This window comes from Triticum dicoccoides, chromosome 2B, assembly GCF_002162155.2.
Source record: "Triticum dicoccoides isolate Atlit2015 ecotype Zavitan chromosome 2B, WEW_v2.0, whole genome shotgun sequence".
NCBI classification, from domain to species: Eukaryota; Viridiplantae; Streptophyta; class Magnoliopsida; order Poales; family Poaceae; genus Triticum; species Triticum dicoccoides.
The window spans coordinates 532,237,512-532,248,731 of NC_041383.1; positions in this window are offsets into that span (position 1 = coordinate 532,237,512).

An 11,220-nucleotide genomic window follows, 5' to 3' on the forward strand; every position below is an offset into this window, starting at 1 on the left:
AATTTGTGGATGATTATAGAAAAAAATTATGCCGGAGTGAACTTTGCTTCTAGAAATCTTTTAGATTCGGCCGCGGGAGGCACTTTTATGGAAACTACTTTAGGAGAAGCTACTAAACTCCTAGATAATATTATGGTTAACTATTCTCAATGGCATACTGAAAGATCTTCCACTAGTAAAAAAGTGCATGCGGTTGAAGAAATAAATGTTTTGAGTGGAAAGATGGATGAGCTTATAAAATTGTTTGCTAATAAGAGTGCTCCTAGTGATCCTAATGATATGCCTTTGTCTACTTTGATTGAAAACAATAATGAATCTATGGATGTGAATTTTGTTGGTAGGAACAATTTTGGTAATAATGCATATAGGGGTAATTTTAATCCTAGGCCATTTCCTAGTAATTCGTCTAATAATTATGGTAATTCCTACAACAATTCTTATGGAAATTATAATAAGATGCCCTCTGAATTTGAGAATAGTGTTAAAGAATTTATTAGTTCACAAAATAATTTCAATGCTTTGATTGAACAAAAACAGCATAAGATTTTTGATTTGGCTAGGAACATGGATCGAATTTCTCTTGATGTTGATTCTTTGAAACTTAGATCTATTCCAACTAAGCATGATACCAACGAGTCTCTCAAAGCCATGAGAATTACCATTGATGGGTGCAAAGAAAGAACCGCTAAGATGCGTGCTAAGAAAGATTGGTTTACAAAAGCATGTTTTTCTAGTTTCCGTGAAAATAAAGATGAAGATCTTACAGTGATTGATGTGACTCCTATTGAATCTTCGTTTTACAATGTTAATATTGATAAATATGGGACTAGAGTAGAGTCAACTTTAGTTAGAAGGCATCCTAATGATTTGGAGTTTTTAGATCTTGATGCAAAAATTGATAAAAGTTGGGTTGGAGAGGTCAAAACTTTAAGTAGCAATGAACCCACCCTTTTGGATTTCAAGGAATTGAATTATGATAATTGTTCTTTAATTGATTGTATTTCCTTGTTGCAATCCATGTTGAATTCTCCTCATGCTTATAATCAAACCAAAGCTTTTACTAAACATATCGTTGATGCTATGATGCAATCTTTTGAAGAAAAACTTGAATTGGAAATTTCTATCCCTAGAAAACTTTATGATGAGTGGGAACCTACTATTAAGATTAATATTAAAGATTATGAATGCTTTGCTTTGTGTGATTTGGGTGCTAGTGTTTCCATGATTCCGAAAACTTTATGTGACGTGCTAGGTTTCCGTGAATTTGATGATTGTTCCTTAAATTTGCATCTTGTGGATTCCACTATTAAGAAACCTATGGGAATAATTAATGATGTTCTTATTGTTGCTAATAGTAATTATGTGCATGTACATTTCATTGTTCTTGATATGGATTGCAATCCTACATGTCCTATTATTCTTGGTAGACCTTTCCTTAGAATGATAGTTGCAATTATTGATATGAAAGAAGGAAACATTAGATTTCAATTTCCGTTAAGGAAAGGCATGGAACACTTTGCTAGAAAGAAAATTAAATTGCGTTATGAATCTATTATGAGTGCCACTTATGGATTGCATGCCAAAGATGATAACACTTAGATCTATTCGTGTTTGTATGCCTAGCTAGGGGCGTTAAACAATAGCGCTTGATGGGAGGCAACCCAATTTTATTTTTGTTCTCGCTTTTTAGGTCCTGTTTTGCAATAAAAATTTCATCTAACCTCTGGTTATATGTGGTTTTGTTATTTATTTAGTGTTTGTGCCAAGTAAGACCTTTGGGATAGCTTATGGTGATAGTTGATTTGATCCTGCTAAAACACAAAAACTTTTCCACTCAGGAGATTAGTTTTTATTTTTAACAGAAGAGCGATAAACTAATGATTATTTTTGCGTAGGATTAATATACAAATTATCTAGGACTTCCTAATTTCTCAGGATTTTTGGAGTTACATAAGTATTCGAAATATCCAGATTGCTACAGACTGTTCTGTTTTTGCCAGATTCTGTTTGTCGCGTGTTGTTTGCTTATTTTGATGCATCTATGGCTAGTATCGGGGGGTATGAACCATGGAAAAGTTGGAATACAGTAGATATTACACCAATATAAATAAAGGATGAGTTCACAACATTACCAATAGTGGTGATTTATTTTCTTATACTAACGGAGCTTACGAGATTTTCTGTTGAAGTTTTGTGTTGTGAAGTTTCCAAGTTTTGGGTAAGGATTTGATGGACTATGGAATAAGGAATGGCAAGATCCTAAGATTGGGGATGCCCAAGGTAATATTCAAGGTTGTGAAAAAGCCTAAGCTTGGGGATGCCCCAGGAAGGCATCCCCTCTTTCTTCTTCATCTATCGGTAACTTTACTTGAGGCTATATTTTTATTCACCACATGATATGTGTTTTGCTTGGAGCGTCTTGTATGATTTGAGTCTTTGATTTTTAGTTTGACACAATCATGCTTGCTGTACACACCTTTTGGGAGAGACACCATGAATTGTGATTTGTTAGAATACTCTACGTGCTTCACTTATATCTTTTGAGCTAGGCAAAATTGCTCTAGTGCTTCACTTATATCTTTTTAGAGAACGATGGTGGTTTTATTTTTATAGAAATTTATGAACTCTCGTATTTCACTTATATTATTTAGAGAGTCTCTAAACAACATGGTAATTTGCTTTGGTTACAAAATTAGTCCTAATATGATAGGCATCCAAGAGGGATATAATAAAAACTTTCATATAAAGTGCATTGCATACTATGAGAAGTTTGATTCCTTATGATTTGTTTTGATATATGAATATGGGATATTAGAGTCATGCTAGTAAGTAGTTGTGAATTTGAGAAATACTTGTGTTGAGGTTTGTGAGTCCCGTAGCATGCACGTATGGTGAACCATTATGTGATGAAGTCGGAGCATGATTTATTTATTGATTGTCTTCCTTATGAGTGGCGGTCGAGGATGAGCGATGGTCTTTTCCTACCAATGTACCCCCCTAGGAGCATGCGCTTAGTACTTTGTTTTGATGACTAATAGATTTTTGGAATAAGTATGTGAGTTCTTTATGACTAATCTTGAGTCCATGGATTATACGCACTCTCACCTTTCCGCCATTGCTAGCCTCTCTAGTGCTGCACATCTTTCGCCGATACCATAAACTCACCACATATCCTTCATCAAAACAGCCACCATACCTACCTATTATGGCATTTCCATAGGCATTCCGAGATATATTTCCATGCAAATTTCCACCGTTCCGTTTATTATGACACACATCATCATTGTCATATTGCTTTGCATGATCATGTAGTTGACATCGTATTTGTGGCAAAGCCACCGTTCATCATTTTTTATACATGTCACTCTGGATTCATTGCACATCCCGGTACACCGCCGGAGGCATTCATATAGAGTCATATTTTGTTCTAAGTATCGAGTTGTAATTTTTGAGTTGTAAGTAAATAAAAGTGTGATGATCTTCATTATTAGAGCATTGTCCCAAGTGAGGAAAGGATGATGGAGACTATGATTCCCCCACAAGTCGGGATGAGACTCCGGACAAAAAAAAAGAGCCCAAAAAAATGAGAGAAGGCCCAAATAAAAAATGATTGAAAAGAGAGAAGGGACAATGTTACTATCCTTTTTGCCACACTCATGCTTCAAAGTAGCACCATGATCGTCAAGATAGAGAGTCTCCTATGATATCACTTTCATCTACTAGTGGGGATTTTTCATTATAGAACTTGACTTGTATATTCCAATGATGGGCTTCCTCAAATTGCCCTAGGTATTCGTGAGCAAGAAAGTTGGATGCACACCCACTTAGTTTCTTTTTGAGCTTTCATAAACTTATAGATCTAGTGCATCCATTGCATGGCAATCCCTACTCACTCACATGGATATATATTAATGGGCATCTCCATAGCCCGTTGATACACCTAGTTGATGTGAAATTATCTCCTTCTTTTTGTCTTCTCCACAACCATCGTCTACTCCACCTATAATGCTATGTTCATGGCTCACGCTCATGTATTGCGTGAAAATTGAAAAAGTTTGAGAACGTCAAAAGTATGAAACAATTGCTTGGCCTGTCATCGGGGTTGTGCATGATTCGAATATTTTGCGTGATGAAGATGGAGCATAGCCCGACTATATGACTTTTTAGGGATAAGCTTTCTTGGCCATGTTATTTTGAGAAGACATAATTATTTTGTTTGTATGCTTGAAGTATTATTGTTTTTGTTTCAATATCAAACTTTTGTTTTGAATCTTACGGATTTGAAGATTCATGCCACAATAAAGAGAATTACATGGAAAAATATGTTAGGTAGCATTCCACATCAAGAATTCTATTTTTATCATTTACCTACTCGAGGACGAACATGAATTAAGCTTGGGGATGCTTGATACTTCTCCAATATATCTATAATTTTTGATTGTTCCATGTTATTATATTATCTGTTTTGGATGTTTTATATGCATTAATATGCTATTCTATATGACTTTAGGGACTAACCCATTAACCTAGAGCCCAATACCAGTTTCTGTTTTTTCCTTGTTTTAGAGTTTCGCAGATTTGGAATACCAAACGGAGTCCAAACAGAATAAAACTTTCGCGATGATTTTTCTTGGACCAGAAGACACCCAGGGGACTTGGAGTGTAAGTCAGAAGAGCCACAAGGCAGCCACATGGGTGGAGGGCGCGCCTACGGGGTAGGGCACGTGCCCCAACCTTGTGGGCCCCTCGTAGATCTCCTGACCTAGATCTTCCTCCTATATATACTCTTATACCCCAAAAACATCCAAGGGAGCCACAAAACCACATTTCCACCGCCACAACCTTCTGTACCCGTGAGATCCCATCTTGGGGCCTATTCCGGCGTCCCACCGGAGGGGAATTCGATCACGGAGGGCTTCTACATCAACACCATTGCCTCTCCGATGAAGTGTGAGTAGTTTACCTCAGACCTATGGGTCCATAGCTAGTATCTACATGGCTTCTTCTATCTCTTTGATTCTCAATACAAAGTTCTCCTTGATGTTCTTGGAGATCTATTCGATGTAATACTCTTTTGCGGTGTCTTTGCCGAGATCCGTTGAATTGTGGATTTATGATTAGCTTATCTATGAATATTATTTGAATCTCCTCTGAATTCTTATATGCATGATTTGATATATTTGCAAGTCTCTTCGAACTATCGATTTGGTTTGGCCAACTAGGTTGGTTTTTCTTGCAATGGGAGAAGTGCTTAGCTTTGGGTTCAATCTTGCGGTGTCCTTTCCCAGTGATAGTAGGGGCAGCAAGGCACGTATTGTATTGTTGCCATCGAGGATAACAAGATGGGGGTTTCATCATATTGCTTGAGTTAATCCCGCTACATCATGTCATCTTACTTAATGTGTTACTCTGTTCTTATGAACTTAATGAAGGAAATATGCCCTAGAGGCAATACTAAAGTTGTTATTTATATTTCCTTATATCATGATAAATGTTTATTATTAATGCTAGAACTGTATTAACCGGAAACTTAGTACATGTGTGAATACATAGACAAACAAAGTGTCACTAGTATGCTCTACTTTGACTAGCTCGTTAATCAAAGATGGTTAAGTTTCCTAGCCGTGGACAAAGAGTTGTCATTTGATAAACGGGATCACATCATTAGAGAATAATGTGATTGACTTGACCCATCCGTTATCTTAGCACGATGATCGCTTAGTTTGTTGCTATTGCTTTCTTCATGACTTATACATGTTCCTATGACTACGAGATTATGCAACTCCCGAATACCAGAGGAACACTTAGTGTGCTACCAAACCTCACAACATAATCTTTGATTATAAAGGTGCTCTATAGGTGTCTCTGATGGTGTTTGTTGAGTTGGCATAGACCGAGCTTAGGATTTGTCACTCTGAGTATTGGAGAGGTATCTCTGGGCCCTCTCAGTAATGCACATCACTATAAGCCTTGCAAGCATTGTGACTAATGAGTTAGTTGTGGGATGATGCATTACAGAACGAGTAAAGATACTTGCCGGCAACGAGATTGAACTAGGCATTGAGATACCGACGATCGAATCTCGGGCAAGTAACATACCGATGACAAAGGGAACAACGTACATTGTTATGCGGTTTGACCGATAAAGATCTTCATAGAATATGTGGGAGCCAATATGAACATCTAGGTTCCGCTATTGGTTATTGACCGGAGATGTGTCTCGATCATGTCTACATAGTTCTCGAACCCGTAGGATCCGCATGCTTAACGTTCGGTGACGATCGGTATTATGAGTTTATGTGTTTTGATGTACCGAAGGTTGTTCGGAGTCCCGGATATGACACAGACATGACGAGGAGTCTCGAAATGGCCGAGACATAAAGATTGATAATATGGACGACTATATTCGGACACAAAAGTGTTCCAGGTGATTTCAGAGAAAACCGGAGTGCTGGAGGGTTACCGGAACCCCCCCGGGGAACTAGTGGGCCTAGATGGGCCTTAGTGGAGAGAGAGAGAGAGAGGGGCTGCCAGGGCAGGCCGCGCACCCCCTCCCCCTTGAGTCCGAATTGTACTAGGAGGGGGTGGCACCCCGCCTTTCCTTCCCCTCTCCCACTCCTTCCTTCCCCTCCTAGTAGGACTAGGAAAGGAGGAATCCTACTCCTACTAGGAGGAGGATTCCTCCCCTCGTTGGCGTGCCCTAGGGCCAGCCGGCCTCCCCCCTTGCTCCTTTATATACGGGGGTAGGGGGGCACCCTAGAAGACACAACAGACAACCGCCTTAGCCGTGTGCGGTGCCCCCCTCCACCATAATCCACCTCGGTCATATCGTTGCAGTGCTTAGGCAAAGCCCTGCGCCGGTAGCTTCATCATCACCGTCATCACACCGTCGTCACTAGTTGATTCTTGATTCAGCGGTATTGTTGGATGAAGCGTTTCAGACCAACATTACGCGTACGCTTACGCGAGACTGGTTCTACCAACGTGCTTCGCACATAGGTGGCTGGTGGGTGTCAGTTTCTCCAACTTTAGTTGAATCGGATTCAATGAACGGGGTTCTTTCTGAAGATCAAAAAGCAATCACTATACCGGGTTGTGGTTTTTGATGCGTAGGTAAGAACAGTTCTTGCTCAGCCCGTAGCAGCCACGTACAACTTGCAACAACAAAGTAGAGGGTGTCTAACTTGTTTTTGCAGGGCATGTTGTGATGTGATATGGTCAAGACATGATGCTAAATTTTATTGTGTGAGATGACCATGTTTTGTAACACAGTTATCGGCAACTGGCAGGAGCCATATGGTTGTCGCTTTATTGTATGAAATGCTACCGCCATGTAATTGCTTTACTTTATCACTAAGCGGTAGCGATAGTCGTAGAAGCAATAGTTGGCAAGACGACAACGATGCTTCGATGGAGATCAAGGTGTCAAGCCGGTGATGATGGTGATCATGACGGTGCTTTGGAGATGGAGATCAAAGGCACAAGATGATGATGGCCATATCATATCACTTATATTGATTGCATGCGATGTTTATCCTTTATGCATCTTATTTTGCTTAGTTCGGCAGTAGCATTATAAGATGATCTCTCACTAAATTTCAAGGTATAAGTGTTCTCCCTGAGTATGCACCATTGCTACAGTTCGTCGTGCCGAGACACCACATGATGATCGGGTGTGATAAGTTCCAATGATTCCTACACCAGTGAGTGAGGAAGCTAATGATCATGAAACTTCTGATCAATTTACTACAGAACCTTGTAGGTCAACCAGAGTAAGATCCGCACCATAGTGGTACGGTAATCCTGTTCTGGAAGTCATGTTACTTGACCATGACGAACCTACGAACTATGAGGAAGCGATGATGAGCCCAGATTCCGCAAAATGGTTTGAGGCCATGAAATCTGAGATGGGATCCATGTATGAGAACAAATTATGGACTTTGGTTGACTTGCCCGATGATCGGCAAGCCATAGAGAATAAATGGATCTTCAAGAAGAAGACCGACGCTGACGGTAATGTTACTATCTACAAAGCTCGACTTGTTGCGAAAGGTTTTCGACAAGTTCAAGGATTTGACTATGATGAGACCTTCTCACCCGTAGCGATGCTTAAATCCGTCCGAATCATGTTAGCAATTGCCGCATTTTATGATTATGAAATTTGGCAAATGGATGTCAAACTGCATTCCTTCATGGATATCTTAAAGTAGAGTTGTATATGATGCAACGAGAAGGTTTTGTCAATCCAAAAGGTGCTAACAAAGTGTGCAAGCTCCAGCGATCCATTTATGGACTGGTGCAAGCCTCTCGGAGTTGGAATATACGCTTTGATAGTGTGATCAACACATATGGTTTTATACAGACTTTTGGAGAAGCCTATATTTACAAGAAAGTGAGTGGGAGCGGTGTAGCATTTGTAATATTATATGTGGATGACATATTGTTGATCGGAAATGATACTGAATTTCTCAATAGCATAAAAGGATAATTGAATAAGAATTTTTCAATGAAAGACCTCGGTGAAGCTGCTTATATATTGGGCATCAAGATCTATAGAGATAGATCAAGACGCTTAATTGGACCTTCACAAAGCACATACCTTGATAAAGTTTTGAAAAAAGTTTAAAATGGATCAAGCAAAGAAAGGGTTCTTGCCTGTGTTACAAGGTGTGAAGTTGAGTCAGACTCAATGCCCGACCACTGTAGAAGATAGAGAGAAAATGAATGTCATTGCCTATGCTTCAGCCATAGGTTCTATCATGTATGCAATGCTGTGTACCAGACCTGATGTGTGCCTTGCTATTAGTTTGGCAGGGATGTACCAAAGTAATCCAGGAGTGGATCACTGGACAATGGTCAAGAACATCCTGAAATACCTGAAAAGGACTAAGGATATGTTTCTCGTTTATGGAGGTGACTGTCGGTGTCAAAACTGGTGGATCTCGGGTAGGGAGTCTCGAACGGTGCGTCTAAGGTCGATGGGAATAGGAGACGGGGGACACAATGTTTAGCCAGGTTCGGGCCCTCTTGATGGAGGTAATACCCTACTTCATACTTGATTGATCTTGATGAATATGAGGATTACAAGAGTCGATCTACCACGAGATCTCGTAATGGCTAAACCCTCTATGTCTAGCCTGTATGATTGTGATTGCCCCTACGGACTAAACCCTCCGGTTTATATAGACACTAGAGGGGCCTAGGGTTGTACAGAGTCGGTTTACAGAGGAAGGAATCTTCATATCCGAACGCCGAGCTTGCCTTCCATGCAAAGGAGAGTCCCGTCCGGACACGGGAGGAAGTCTTCTATCTTGTATCTTCATGGCCCATCAGTCTGACCCACGTCACATAGCCCAAACGCCAGAGGACCCCGTAATCCAGGACTCCCTCACTAGCCCCTGAACCAGGCTTCAATGACGATGTGTCCGGTGCGTAGATTGCTTCGGCATTGCAAGGCGGGTTCCTCCTCCAAATATTTCAATGTAGTCCTCGAACACAGAGAACGTGTCCTGCTCTGCAAAACAAGCTCCACAAAGAGTATAATATTTAACAAGTCCCATCTACTGACAATTTTTGTAGTGAGACACCACGTCTCCACCCGGTCATTATTTCAAACCGTTTTTAGTCTCCCGCTCCATGTTTTGAGACGCAGTTTTCATTGGCACGTCTTGTCGAAGCAGAGATCATGTACGCTTATTATGGGGTTCTCATCAATACTGGCGCGGGTAATCCAACCGCGCCGTCTGCACGATCCTTGGGGAATAGGCGAGTTTTAAGGCAAGTGGGGAGGCGCTTGATATTCGCTGCCTTTATAAAGAGACAAGGATTCACCCTTTCACCCACGCCTTCTTTCTCTCCTCCTACCCATTCTCGAGCTCCAGCCCAAGCTTCCATCCTTTCCGCCTCAAAAAAGCACTCCGGCCATGTCGGGATCCGGGGGGCAGGGAAAGTGGATGGCCTCCTCCGTCACGGAGAAGGAAATTACGAAGCTCCAAGAGGCGGGGTACTTGGCCCAGGAAATCGCCCACCGGCTTCCGGCCAAGGGGCAGATCATCCCCACCTCGGAGCCCCATGAGAGAGTGGTGTTCATTCCCCACTTTGTCCACGGGTTAGGGTTTCCTCTCCACCCCTTCGTCCGCGGACTCATTTTCTACTATGGGCTAGATTTCCATGATCTGGCCCCAAACTTCTTCCTCAGCATCTCGGCATTCATTGTCGTGTGCGAGGCCTTCCTCCGCATCCCACCTCACTTTGGTTTGTGGCTGAAGATCTTTAGTGTGAAGCCGAAGGTGGTGGGTGGTCAACACGCAGAGTGCGGAGGCGCTATGGTGAGCAAGTTGTCCAACGTCACATGGCCCAAAGGTACCTTCATGAAGACCGTAAAAGGGTGGCAACATCAGTGGTTCTACGTCACAGAGCCCCGCGACACCACCTGGGCCGCGGCTCCCGAATTCAAATCCAGGGCCCCAATGCGTCTTACCTCCTGGCAAGTAAAGGGCCTGGACTGGGCGTCGTTGGATGAGGTGTCAGTGTTGCAAACGCACATCAAGAGTATGGTGGACAAGAACATCAAGCTTGTCAATGTGATCCAGGTGATGCTTTTTCGCTGGATACTTCATTGCCAAAGTCGGACTTGCAATTTGTGGGAGTTCGATCCGGCTAAGCACCAGACCTTGCAACAGTTCTTCGGTGCTACACACGAAGGCATCTGGAAGGTGCTTTTAAGGCCAATGACACGTGGCCGAAGACGACCGAGGACCGTGGGTACAACCTGACCCATCCCGCCAGTCTGGTAAGTTTTTCGTATTTCAAGGTGTATCCTTCACCTGTATCCTTCACCGTGGGTACAACCTAAGCTTCTCTATCTGTCTTTTCAGGGTTGGGCAGAGAAGGCGGAGCAGATCTAGTGTCCGGCTCCGCTGCCCGAAAACCCAGCTATCCCACTTCTGACGAAGATGCTGGTTCTGGCGCCCTACAAGGCGCCGGAGAATAAGGCCAAGAAGAATGCCAAGGAGACCAGAAGTGGTCTCCGCCGTAAAGGCTCTTCGGACGTGACATCCGAAGACACCAAAACCCACTCCTCCCCTGCCACCGAGGACGACGACGAGGAGGAGGAAAACAGCTCTCCCCCCAAGGGGTAAGGAATAAAAGGACGGCATCCATGGATCTGGAGGACGAGGCGTCCAAGAAGGGGAGAGTCTCCCTCGCGGACAACTCCGC